Source organism: Phodopus roborovskii, unplaced genomic scaffold (genome assembly GCF_943737965.1).
Source record: "Phodopus roborovskii unplaced genomic scaffold, PHOROB, whole genome shotgun sequence".
Lineage (NCBI taxonomy): Eukaryota > Metazoa > Chordata > Mammalia > Rodentia > Cricetidae > Phodopus > Phodopus roborovskii.
In genome coordinates this window covers 314,085-327,994 of record NW_026125711.1, presented here as the reverse complement: position 1 = coordinate 327,994, position 13,910 = coordinate 314,085, and positions in this window count along the sequence as shown.

Sequence of the window (13,910 nt, the reverse complement as noted above, 5' to 3'; positions counted from 1 at the left end):
CATTGTGTGGGCCTCAATTTGAACCAGTCTTTGGTTGGCCACTCTCACACTTTCTGTGCCACCTTTACCCCAACACATCTGACAGGCAGGACGGTCTAGGTTGAAGTTTTGTGGCTGGATTGATGTCCAACTCCCACCAATGGAAGACTTGCCTCCTTAAGGAAGGTGGTCAGATCAGACCTCTGTACCCCACATTAGTAGGAGTCGTCTTAAGGGTCACCCTCATAGGTTTTAGGTAGTTTTACTGCACAGGTTTCCACAGTGTCCACCAAATGCTCCCCATTTCCAATTGTCTCTCCCTAAACTCTTTCCTTCTGTCCCTCCCTCCCCCATCTGATATGTCCTGTTTTCATCCCCTCCTGTCCCCAATTCATCTGCAAATGCTGTTTTATTTCCTCTTCCCATGGAGATCCACGCTTCCCTCTTTACCCTCCTTGTTACCTAGCCTATCTGAGTCTGTGGATTGTAGCACAGTTATCCTTTACTTTATTTGCTGTAAAGCTGCCGAGTAACAGTCCATTGTGTAAATGTACCAGAATTTCCATGGCTATCCTTCACTTGGGGGACATTGAGGCTGTTTTCAGGTTCTGACTACTGTGAATAAAGTTCTTATGAACATAGTCGAGCAAGTGTCTAGTGGCAATGTGTTGTGCCCTTTGGGTATATTCCCAATAGTGGTATAGCTGGGTCTTGATGTAGATCGGCTCCCAAGTTTCTGAGAAGCTGCCATATCAATTACAGTAGCAGCTGTGTAAGTTTGCACTCTCAACAGCAATGGAGGAGTGTGCCCCTTGCTCCACATACTCAACAGCATGAGCTGTCACTTCTGTTATTGACCTTTGCCTTACTGAGAAGTATAAGATGGAATCCCAAAGACGTTTTGATTTGCATTTCCCTGATGGCTAAGGATGCTGATCATTGATGTGTTCTCAGGCATTTAAGATTCTTCTGTTGGGAATTCTCTGTTTAGATCTCTACCCCGTTTTTCAAATTGGATCAGTTGGCTTGTTGATGTCTAGCTTCTTTACTTCTTTATACATTTTTGATGTTACACTTTGTCGGATGTGGAGATGACGACAACACTTTTTCAGTCTGTAGGTGGCCATTTTGTCCTACTGACTTCGTCCTTTGCCTTATAGGTGATTTGCAGTTTCATGAGGTCCCATTTATTATTTGTTGATCCTAGAGCCTGCATTATTGGAGCTATGTTTAGGAAGCTGTCTCCTGTGTCAATGCATTCAGGGCAATTCCCCACTTCCTCTTCTGCCATGTTCAGAATATCTGGTTTGATGTTGAGGCTTTGTTCCACTTGGACTTGAGTTGTCTTCAGGGTATTGGGCCTCCCAGGAACATTTTTTGCACAAACCTTTGGTGATATATGATTTATGATTTCTTAAAGCTTGCCTGAGGATTTGGAAACAAATTCAACCTCAAGCTATATAGTGGTCAGGCAAAGGTGACACACACTTTTAATCTCAACAACCAGAAGCTAGGGGATAGTGGTACATACCTTTAATCCTAGCACTCGGGATTAAGAGGTAGATGAATCACTGTGATTCCAAGGCTGGCCAGAGCTACAGAAGATTTATCCAGGCCTGAGGAGAAAAAGCTCACACAAAGATGATTTCAGTACCTGGGATCACAGGCCTTAAATCCCAGCACTAGAAGGATATAAAGATAGGATAAGGGTCTTCAGTAGTCAGTATCAGGCATTCATTCTCCAGACAAACTGAGGACAGGAGGACATTGAAATTGCAGGATTCTGCACCCATGCTGAGGGTAGGCCTCAGTCTGAGGTTTGGTGGAGCCAGGAACACATTTCAGTCTGAGGAAGAATGAGAGAATTGTCTTCAGCTTGAAGCTTGAACACAAATATGTGCCTCTAGGTTTTTTATATTTTGTGTTACACTCCAGCTCTCCCCTCAAGTGTCCACTCATGACCATTTACCACAGTCTGAGTCAAGGGCCATAACTCACCTTGCTCCTTCTATTGATGTGTGGTCCTTTCCTATCTGTGCTCTGTATTGATACAGTGAGAATCACCACTGTCTTCACTTCTGTAAACCTCCATTTCATCATTTAAGTCCCACTGGAAAAGCTTATGCAGGATATAAAGTACACTTTCCAATGCTGAAAATCTTTGCTTACTGCTCAAGTCCTGTCAAAGCATCTTTCACTATAAGAGGGTCTCTGACCCATCCCCAACTCTGGGTTGCAACTGTGCCAAAGGCATAGGTAATGCCCAGTAACTCAGGAACCCCCTCCCGGGGACCTGCATTCATGTGCACACAGCATTGCTTGCAGTCTACTGTATATTTGACTGGTCTGTGCTCATCTCTCTTTGACAACTCAATAGTGAGAAAACAATATCCAGATCCCAAAGGCAAATCAGCCAGAGTTCCTGTATGAAACACGATGTCCCTGCTGACATCTACGGAATTTACTAGTCAGGCATGAGTCAGTCTTCTCCTGCAGGAAAAACATCTCAGGGTAGCCATGGTGATATCTCTGCAGTGGCCAGCATCAGCATCCTGGCTACTCTGTGTACAATAGGATTTGTGATTTCCTGGACACCCTCTCCTGTGTGAGGGATCAGCAGGAAGCCTACCCCAGTAAGAATGTGGGAGCCACTGATACCACAATGAGCTTGGGGTGTATGTGATCTGCACCACAGTATGTGAAAATGCTCCCCATCCCCCAGCACTTATTTTCTGTCACAGAGGAGGCTTGTCACATGCTGCTCCCTCTGGCTATCTGCCTTAGACAGCTTCTCTGCCTCCATTGCTCCTTAGTATTGTGGCCCTTCCTCGGGTGCCTGTCTTTCATTAGTCCCCAAGACACCCTCCCCATATCCCCATCCTCAGAGGAGAGGGAGGGAGGGTGAACTGAAATCTCAATACCAGGCTCCCGAGAGCTGAAAGCAACTTCAAACAGGGGATTGCCAGAGGATACATACAGAAGCAATGCAGTCTCCAGAATTTAGAGTGCTGGCAGCTGAGACACGTGTAAAGGAATAATATAGAGTTTCATGTAAAGGAGTAATATAGAGTTGTCATGTGTTCTCAAAATGCAAAGTTGATGAGGTGGCTTTAAACACTGCCCCCTCTAGACCCCTCACTTCCAAGGCAAAGAGAAGTGGATTTATTCATTCAAGGTGAGAAGCCTGGTGTACACAGTGAGTTCCAGGCAGTGAGGCTCCATAGTAAAATCCTGGTTAAAAAAATGAATAAGCAAGAAAAATGAAATAAGAAAGAAAGGAAGCAGAGGAAGAAGTAAGAATGGAAGAAAGAAGGAAAGGAATAGCTTAATAAACAGTATACTTTTCAGAGGTATTGAGGATTCTATGGTATCATAAGAGGGACTCTTTAATAGAATTGTTGACCATCTCTGCATTCTGTTCCATGGTGATACATTAAGCTCTCCTAGGAGAACTTTCACCAGAACACAGCCATGCTTTTCCTGAACCTAGAATTAGACCTTCCAGGTTAATGTAGAATAAACTTTTTGTGTATGACACCTTTCCTATGAATTCTTTATAGTAGCACAAGAGCAGATATGGGTTCTGAGTAAAGTTGAGCTCTCTGCCTCCGTAGTAGTTTCATTCTGTAAACCTGTATATCTGCCATGCACTTTGAAGCAGCCTTCACACTCCAAAGAAATGCACATTTGCCACAACCAGCAGGGCCCAGATTCTGACTTACCTGAGGCCATGATGTAATACAGATTGCAAGACACACAGACACATGCTGAGATCGGTTGCCTGAAATTGCTTCTAGGGAGTGCACCCACTGCCACAGCAGCATGACACAGCACATTTATTTCATGCATCTGCATGCAGGAGGTAAGTTTGTATTATGCAGCCTAACAAGGAGGCAGGTTTAGCCAATCTATGTAAGACATCTCTGTAAGGGATCTTAGGCTACAGTCATCTTAGAGGAGGAAACAGATTGCTAAGCCTGGCTCATTATCACCAGAAGAAGTCAGATATTTGAAGGAGGATTTGCCATCCCTCTGGCCTTTCCCAAGGAAGGTTTTGCCAATCCCTGTTTGTCTGAGGCCTTAGGATACTTGATATGACCAAGCTCATGTCAACAACCCATTCATTCAGGGCTTCCTTTACTCCCCACATGACTTAAGGGACGTTCAGGTTATGCTGCAGGCACACTTGAAATTCCAGGAACCCTGGGTATAGAAATAGCGGACTGCTGTTGGAAACACTTCAAGAGAGACTACATCTGACTTACAGCCAAAAGACTAACCCATAAGATAGGACATAGTGTTTAAGATTCCCTGAACAAAACTTTAAATTGCTAAAATGTTTTCCATATTTCTCAGGGGAAAGGAGGATCCCATATTAAAGATGACTTTTTCCTATAGCGGGAATTGCAGAGCTTGTATAGCAGGAACAAGGCCCAGGGTATGTTCTCTCTACCACTACCACCAAAAACAGGAAAAGAAAATGCTTAAAAATGTATCACTTCCACACTATCTGGCATTTTAGCAGTATGACCACCAGGGGGCACCACAACGTTATACATTGTGTAGCCAGAGGCTGTAGCGTTTGTCTGCATCTTTCATAATCTCTGCTGAATACACAGGGACCAGGTTTAGCTCTCTAGACTATTCCACAGGATGTAGCTGCAGCTACGGGATATCTTCAGAGGACTGTAGTGGGGATGAGATCTTTGATATCTGCTCTAGGCCGGGAGTCTCTACAGAACCCACATGGTTCCAGTAGAAGGAGCAGTGGGGTGAATGAGATTAATTGGGCCTGTCAGTCCAGCTCCTCTATGTTTGTGAAGCAGCGGCAAGAGGCCATGGAGGAAGCACAATCCAGGAAAGAACTGCTTCAAGCACAGTCACTACACTTAGGAAGGATGAAATGTATCTTTAAAACCAGGACATTTGAACTGTTAAAAACCTGTGGGTGAAAAAAAAATGATCAGAGGAAAGGAAACCAATAAGCATTCTTGTTAGAAATCATTTTAGAAAATGCTAGGTTTCCTTATGACATTTCATAATAATTAATTTTGACTGATTTTCACCATGCCTCAAGCCTTAGCCTTACTGTCCTACCTTCCATCTCCACAGTACCTTTCTATCTCCTGTACACATATTGTACTCTATTATTCTCCGGCTATCTACAACTCTGTTAAGAAACAGTTACATATTTCTTTTGAGAGACGAAAATGGAATTTTTTTCCCTTTCCTGTTGGCTTGTAAGGCAGACTCTCTAGTTAGTGTTGGCTTTTATTATGAAGGAGCAGAGAAGGAGGGCAGAAAGGCAATGTCCATGTCTGAGAAACTGATGGTAGAGGATTTGGCAAAGCAGATACCAGGAAAGAAGGGCAGGAATTCAGAAAGGAGTTGGAGGACTTCCCTGGAGCTCAAGTGTGATCACTTTCATCTGTCTTGAAATCTAGAGAAAATCAAAATATATCAATGAAATTTATGGTGCTTTTCCCCTTGTGTATTGCATTCCTCATTTACTAGATAACTGATAAGAACATCTAGGTGAGGAAGGATGGATTTGGTTTATAGGTCAAAGGTGGCACAAGGCTAAGGTAGTAGGGGACATTATGTACAGCAGCCAGGAATCAGAGAACACAAAGGATGTAGAGCCAATGTTATAAAAAACAAACAAACAAACAAACAAACAGACAAAAAACTTAAGGCCAAATGGCACAGTAGGGCAAAGTCTTTTGCCTCTAAACCTGTGAACCTGAGTTCTGAACTAGGGTCCTCTAAGTGTCCTAAACACACACACACACACACACACACACACACACACACACACACACACGTGTGAATGCAAGGAATGAATGAAAATGAACAAAATCAGTAGGACTGGCCTGCATGGCATGAATCATAGTTCCATGTCTTAGTGACTCCTTAACCTTCTGAGACAGTGCCAGCAACTGATACCATGTGTGCAAACACAGAAACTTATGGGGAATGACCCAGATTGAAAGCTCAACCAGTATACATTCCTAGGAAATTATGGTGTTGCAAGTGGAACAGATGCTCTTGTGGTATATATTTTAATACTAGTTAGTCCTCAATAAGCTAAAGTATTCAAGGTAGCAACATTGATCTTGACATCACTGTCTCAATGACTGAGAGGCACATACCTGGAATTTGCAATAGCATCTCTTGGTGTGTACACCAGGTTTTCAAAGCATGATTTACAATAATATCAAATCTCATCACTTCTCCCTCAGGCTGTCCTTGTCACTTCCTACCAAAGCTTGAAAACATGTAGGCCACCTGTCTTTTATCTGAACTTTCTGAGTCCTAAATCTAAGTGACACAGGAAATGCCTTTGCTACCTAACTTCCTAACAGAGCCAAACCACTATTTACTGATGAGTCTCAGTGCTCTTGCTGGTACAACAGGGAGGTATACCTGCTAAAAACTTGCATAAGTTGGAGTTGTTTTCTGGCTGATGTGGTTTAAATGTAATTGGCTCCCGTAAACTTATAAGGAGTGGTACTATTAGAAGGTCTGGCTTTGTTGGAGTAGGTATAGCCTTATTAGGGGAACTGTGTCACTGTGGAGGTAGGCTTTGAGGTACCATATATGCCTAAGACCACACCCAGTATTTCAGACCATTTTCTTGCCTGCAAGTCAAGATGTAGGACTCTCAGCTCCATCTCCAATACTATGCTTATATTCAAGCAACCACATTTCCCTCCATGAGGATGATGGACTAAACCTCTGAAAAGATAAGTCATCCAATTAACGCTTTTTACTTATAAGAGTTTTCATGTTCATAGTATCTCTTCACAGCAATAGACACCCTAACTATGACAATACCCTAATAAGTGGCCTTTTCTTAGAATGTTTTCAGGGCAAGAATCTAGTGTGTTTTTCTTTGCCACTCACATGAAACCACCCCTGATGCTTCCTGAATGAAACTGTGAAGCATAGCTGAGCAACTCAACTGCATTTAGATATATTGGTGATCAGGGGAATGTGTCACAGATGTCAATTTTTGGAAGTTGGAATACTGGTGTTTACCCTGTTATGTCATGGTGACTGTTACTGCTTGTCAAATGTCAAGTATTTCAACACAGTCGACAATACATTTCCATCACATTTGGCTTTCATTATCAATGCTTCTCACTATTAATTGTTTTCCCTTCAGGTAATTTTAGGCGGAAGACCTTGGTAAAGGACCAAACTATGTGCAATGGTAGCCTCCCTAAACAAAATAATGCTTCGGAAATCTCCCTGCCACCGTGGAAAGAGGAAATCCATTGTACCCTGATAATTACACCAAGAATAAGAATGTTAGAGATTCACTAGACATACCTGATCACCAAGATGAGATGCCTACAATTCAGATTCACAGTCTGTGGCCATTAAAGGCATGGGTCCAGTTAATGAACACAGACATAGTAGGGCAAAATGGGAAAAGAGTCAGATATCAGGACCTTCCCATTTATGAGCAGTATGAGGGAAACAGGCCCATCTTGTAGTATAGTGTTTCCTAACCAGAGTCTTTTTCCCAAGGTCAGGCATTAGCATAGGGTCTGCATTCCCTTGGCAAATTGAGTAAAGTTCCTGCTTGATATAGCAGTCATTCTTTTTGTCTCTAACAAGAGGAACTTGTAACCCTTCATTGATGGATGACTGGTTGCCCATTTTCAAGGTCCAGGCTAGATTTCTCATGTGCCTCTGGTCTCCTGTTTAATCTTATGTGAAAACTACACAGCATAAAATGTGTAATCTCAATTACAGTCTTCTGGCCACCATCCCAATTTACCCTCAGACTGTTTCTTGTTCCTTTCCTCACTTGGACTCCACATATCCTCTTTGGACCTTGAACTCCCTTCTGAAGCAGGCCTCTTTTAAAATAACATGTGAAAAGGATGGATTATTAAAGGATCAGGAGAAGGAAAAAATGGCAGAAGTCACAGGCCTTTTATATTTCTTTCCTTGGTTTACACTGTATAGGGATGACAGTTACGCTAATTGTTTTCCTTCTGTGAAAGCATTCTTATATCTCACATACCCTCTAAATATCATGTCATATCGTTGGCTCATATGTACATATTTTGGTATGTACACAACTATCAAATTTTCATTCCCTGTTCACTGAGACTGACCAGCTGTTTTCTTCTCACTGCTTCCCATTGAGTCTGAGACAATAAAGAATGGTGTTTGTCTGTTCATTTGTATAACAAAAAGCTTTGATATGATGAGGAATGTTAGTGCTCATTGCCCCTCATGAGTGAGGAGCACTTGTAGAAACATGCATCTTTCATTTCAGTTCTGCTATGCAACATTTATGCACATAGTACTGAATAGACTCTTATTACTATCACCAGAGTTATTATTGTAATTTTAAATCCTTGTTATGGACAGACCTACTGCCAGATGGTATCTCAAGGTGTCCACATAATCAGATGATGGTCAGATAATTGAAAGAATCAATATTCAGTACTTAATTTCTTGTCAGAAATATTTTTCCAACAGCCTGAGAATGAAGGGAGATCAAATAAGGGCACACGTTTACTGGCACCAAGGCAATACTGTTACCAGACTTAGGGGCACAGACAGTGCTCCAACAATCCATATTTGGTCAACCATCTTCAACTAACCAAGTTAAAAACTGTGAATTGATAGCAAAGAGCAGATAAATGATGTTATAATGGTTCCTGACATTAGACTTGGAGGGTGTGTCCATGGATGAAGGAGAAACATGCCATGGAGAAAATAAAAAGAAAAAGAAAATAATGGAAAAATTCATCTGGGAAATTACATTGGGAAAATGAAAGAGAGCAAGAGAAGTAAGAGAGGGGAAAGCGAAAAAGAGAGACAGAGAGAGATTGTAAGACCCTCAGAATGAGGAGTCTCTCAGTTTTGGTCCGAACCCCCAAGAACTCAAAGTCCAGTCCATTTGCTGTAATATGCAAGTGGCTTTAATGGACAGGGAACGTTTGCCAAAAGGGGGCACCCTCAGCATGCAGGCTAGAGAGAAGCCCCTTTCCCTGGTCACAGGTGTCTTTAAAGGCAAAACCCACAACCTTAGGTAGGGGGTGTGACCCTCTGTCCATTGAGTAGGTGACCCATTGAGGCTGGATGATATTGCTATTAGGTTCATCAGACCTTAGGGCCTCAGGGCGTGCTAATTAATCTTGTCTAAGCAAACAGGAAGTACAGTTACCTCTTTGTTTCTTAAGGACCCTATTCAACACCTGCTGACTCACAAGAAAGAAGGGGCAGTATAAATTCTTGGTGTCCTCTTATCTCAGGGCCTTGTGAGGGGAAATTAGCAAATTCTAAGGAACTGATATTGGTCTAGGTTAGCTTTCCAGGTCAGTCCAACCTTCATTTCAAGTGTGTGTGGGGGGTTCTTTAACTTTACTTTTTTGTCTTTCAAGAGGAAGAGAGAGAGAGAGAGAGAGAGAGAGAGAGAGAGAGAGAGAGAGAGAGAGAGATAGAGAAGCAAAGTCCTGCATGCCTCTTCAGGGGAACAGCAAGAGAAAGAGAGAGGGAGTAGTTGGGTCTTGTCTCCTAAAGGGACACTTTGTGCCTGTGTACACAGTTAGTGTACTGCTTGCCATGCACCCCAAGGTGCAAGTTTAAATTGTGTGTGAATGCCAGCAAATGAGATTTCATCAATGAGGCCACATCAGAAAGATAAAGAGATTTAATGGCCTGTCCCTGCCCTAATCTTGACGTGATGTAGTAGTTAAAATAAAGGGTAAGAGTTATGAACAGCTGAGGGGTCAAGGTGTGGTCTTGTCTATTATTGATGGACCCATCCTTGTAGTGTCCAGTCTCCTGCAAAGGGGTGTGACAAGTTGCAAATCTATTTTCAGGACAAAACCTTCCCTTCTTGTTGGTTCAGGCCTAAGGCTTTCTCACCTCACAGCATGTAATCCCTTGAGGAATTCTGGTTCCCCAGGGTCTATTGTTTCAATAGTCTAAACAACCCAAGCAAGTGGCTTGAGTGTTTCTAATACTGGAGTACCTGCAAGTCTCTGGATGTGATAGAGCCTTTCTCTGCTCTGTTGTACTGAGCTTGAAAGACTAGGGTCCTGGAGATACAGTGGCCAACAAGGCCACCCTAAGCCAGAGGCTTTCAGATCCTTGTCTCCCAATTTCAAAGAATAAAATTACAGAATGGGCAATATTAAATCTAGAAAGAAATATTACTTACACAGAGCTTCAGGGAGAAAAAGACAGAGCTCCAGTATAGCAGGAGAGGTCAATGAACATGGGATAATTCAGTTTCACCAGCTTGGGGTTAATAAGACTTCAGTGGGGGGAGGAGGAGAGACTGAGAAGGGCCAGTCAGTCCAGCTTTCATTCCAGGTGTTGAAGTCCACCTGGTGTCTGTCAGGTTCTCAGTGTGGTTTTAGGAAAGGCGTACCCCCTTAGGGGAAAAACCAAGGGAAACAGATCTACTTCCTGGCATATTGAGCTTCTAGTAGAGATGAGGTTATGGGTCCCCCCCAAAGATCTTTCTGGGTGGTAGCCAAAAAAGAAACTTCTCAATTTTCTTTGGGGTCTTTAAAAAAAGATTTATGCATTTATTTAATGTGCAGGAGTGTATTGTCTGCCCTTTGTGTATGTGCACCACATGCAGGCCTGGTGCCTGTGGATGCTAGAAGAAGGTGCAGGATCCCCTGGGACTAGAGTTACTGTTGTGATCATGTACCACCACATAGGTGCTGTGGACTGAATCTGTTCCTGTGTGAGAGCAACCAGCTTTTACCCTTGCAGAACTGCTGACCCACCTCTCCAGTTCCCCTTTGTGATCTTTTTGACCTGAACTGCACAGCTAACTTCTGCCTCATAGTCCATCACCCATTTAGGAGATATATACTCATCCCTGGCATGAAATGGAAAATACAGTTAAAGTGAATTTGGGTACATTATTTAGCATAACACCCATGTTTTGGTACAAAAACATCCTTTCCTTGAAAAGGAGTAAGAAATAGTTTTTTTCTGGAGCCACATTTATATACCTGGGACCCAAGAACTCATACACTATTAACCCGAAATACCATGTTTCAACATGGCAAAGAAGGGGCCAAAACCTCATCCAGCCCCCTGCTTTAGCAGCCATGTCAGGGTACAGAAAAGACCCAGCAAGATGTAGGCCTCTGACTCAGCACATGTTGCTTAGATTCCTGGTCTTCTGACCTTACCTAGACACTAGAGGTCAGGTACCCTCAACATGGCAAGGAACCAATAAGAGATTAGCTAGCAGGCTCTGGATGTGCTTTAAGGTACTTTACTTTAAAAGTGTCTCCCAGTGGAGTCCAGAGCATAGCAACTGCCCTTGGAGAGTTTATAGGGCAGAGCAACGTGCTGAGCAATCGTCAAATATACTGGTGGAAACATCACATACAGGTGAATTGCAGCAATGGGGGTAATTCTCTGCTCTTTTTAATAGCCACTGCCTGCTCCTGTTCTTACTTTTCATGTTGTTAGAAGGTAGGTGTCTATTATGAATGCTAGGTCACATACAGGTGGGAAAATAATGGTTATTAGGACAATTAAAGACAAGCCAAGATAATTGGGCTCTTTATCTGTAAGACTCAAAAACAGAATCACAATTTTATAGTACTTCAGGCACTCTTGTAGAATCTTTAACACATATAGCTTTTCCTGCAGATTGCATTCTGTGTGGCCATGTGGGCTTGTCACTGAGAAAACAAAACATAGCATAAAAAGGGCTAAAAGCAAGGGCCTAGAAAAATAAGAATGCATGTCCTCATACTTGATTGTCTTTGCTATCTTTTCCCCCTACAGATGTTGAAAATCTTTCATGTGCCCATCGGGGCTACATATAAAAAGGGGACAGCAATGACCTCCTCTGTTAGAGCAATCTTTTTTAACTGGCCTGCCTGGATGGAATGATAATATTAGAAAGATACCTGGTCAAGAAAATGACTGAAGACTGGGGCAAGCCAGAGGGAAACTTGTCTCCCATAAAGAGATTTGCAGCTTGTCAGACCACAAGCCAGAAAGACTAGAACCAGGACAATGAAGGGTCAATAACAGACCTTACCTCACCTGCAAGGGAAACCTTAGGATGCATAACAGGCCCTTGATTTAAATCTCACGCCAGAGCCCTGAAAATGGACTTGGAAGTTAGGAGTCACTGATGCTCTTTCTTTTCAAGGAGGCCAATTTAATGAAATAATTTCTGTTTTCTGCCTTTCACCACTAATTTAGCTCTTCTAATTGTCCTAGTATAAATGTGAGACCTGGTGAACAAGGAAGGCTTGACAAGCCGGAGAGTCCTAGTAACCATGGGAGACCTGGTAATCATGGGAGTCCTGGTAAGCATGAGAGGCCTGGTAAACATTGGAAGCCTCATAAGGTAAATGTGGGAAGTCTAGGCCGGCATTAGTGGTCTGGTAAACATTGGAGGGCAGTGTGGCTAGAGCTGCCAGAATACAGCCTGTAACCTTTATAACTTCAGTAGTCCTTCAGTCTGCAGTTATGAATCCAAGACTATTTTTGAAGGACAATTCAAGTGAGTCATTAGCAATACATTGTATGGAATGTTCGACTCCTCAGGCACTTGTTCATCAGGCCTGCATAAAGCAGTCTAGAAAGACATAGAATATTAATTGAACACGAGAAGAAAATGAGCCCCTGACCCTAGAATCTGGCAGAAATCTCTTTAGAGGGAAAAATTTCAGCGAAACTAACAAAATCTGCTATATAGAATGTACATAGAAAGAATACAGAGTTTATAGAAATATTTTGCTTATCTGGGTAATGGTGGGGCACAATATAATCCCAGCACTCAGGAGGCAGAAGCTATGCAAATTAAAATATAAATTAACCTTATGATTGTTGTAACTTTGGCCTTCTTTGTTCTGTTACACCAGTTGAGATGGAACCCAGGGCCTGGAACATGCTAGGTGACCGATCCACATCTAAGGCACAACCTGAGCCCAACAATATTACTCTGTACTTTGATTCAGAGCCTGTCTAAAACCAGTGCCACAGGGTACTGAAAAAGAAGTAGGCACTTCTGGAGCATAGCCCTCTTAAACATAGTACTTCATCACAGCTAAGAGGTTGCCCCTGAATCAACAGAGAGGAAGTTCTGTCTTTTCAAATACATATTGAGAATGAAGCATACTACACAACAATAGAAGGGCACTGAGGAGGGAGAGTAGGGCACAGAATGAGGACTTGGAAAGCCTCACACAAAGATTTCAAGAGATTACCATATGAAAGAAATCAATGGGTACAGAAGAGAACTGAGTCTAGCCCATGTTCCCTCACCCTGCTAATGATAGGAGGGCAAGGGGTAGAAAGGCCACACTATGCACAGGAGTTAAAAATCCTACATTATGTAACATGAAAGAACTCAACTCTGTGTAGAGCTGGGGCAGTGTTAACTGCTAAATGTTTTCCTTGCTCTGCTTGCTTCATGTTTGGAAATGTATCCTTTTTCTAATAGGGTTCCTACTTCTGCTGCTCTATCCAGTTCTTTGTTAAGGTCCACAAGAACCTTGAACTCCTCCAGAGGTGCTACCTAAGTTGAATCCCAGTAGCCACCAATGCCAGTGTTATAAGGACAAAGAACCTGGAACTCTGTAGAAGTGCTCCCTTAATCCTAGTAGCCACCAACACCAAGGTGTGAGCAAAAGTGGAAACTTTACAGATTTAAAGGACTCAGAAAATAGAAATGTTACTTACTTGTGCCTACCTATAAACAAATGGGGTACGTTTGTTGGGGTATTCTTTCTTGAAAGTCCAGTGGCACCAGAGAAGTGTCACCCATAGTCTTATCAGAAATTCAACACACCCAAGGAACCCTACACTTACTTCTTGGAAGACAACTGGTACAAGGGTCCTCAGAAAAGGCACAGAGTGAGACTTTGGAATGAGCTTGATAATAGAATCTTGCTAGAAAGAAGTCTGTG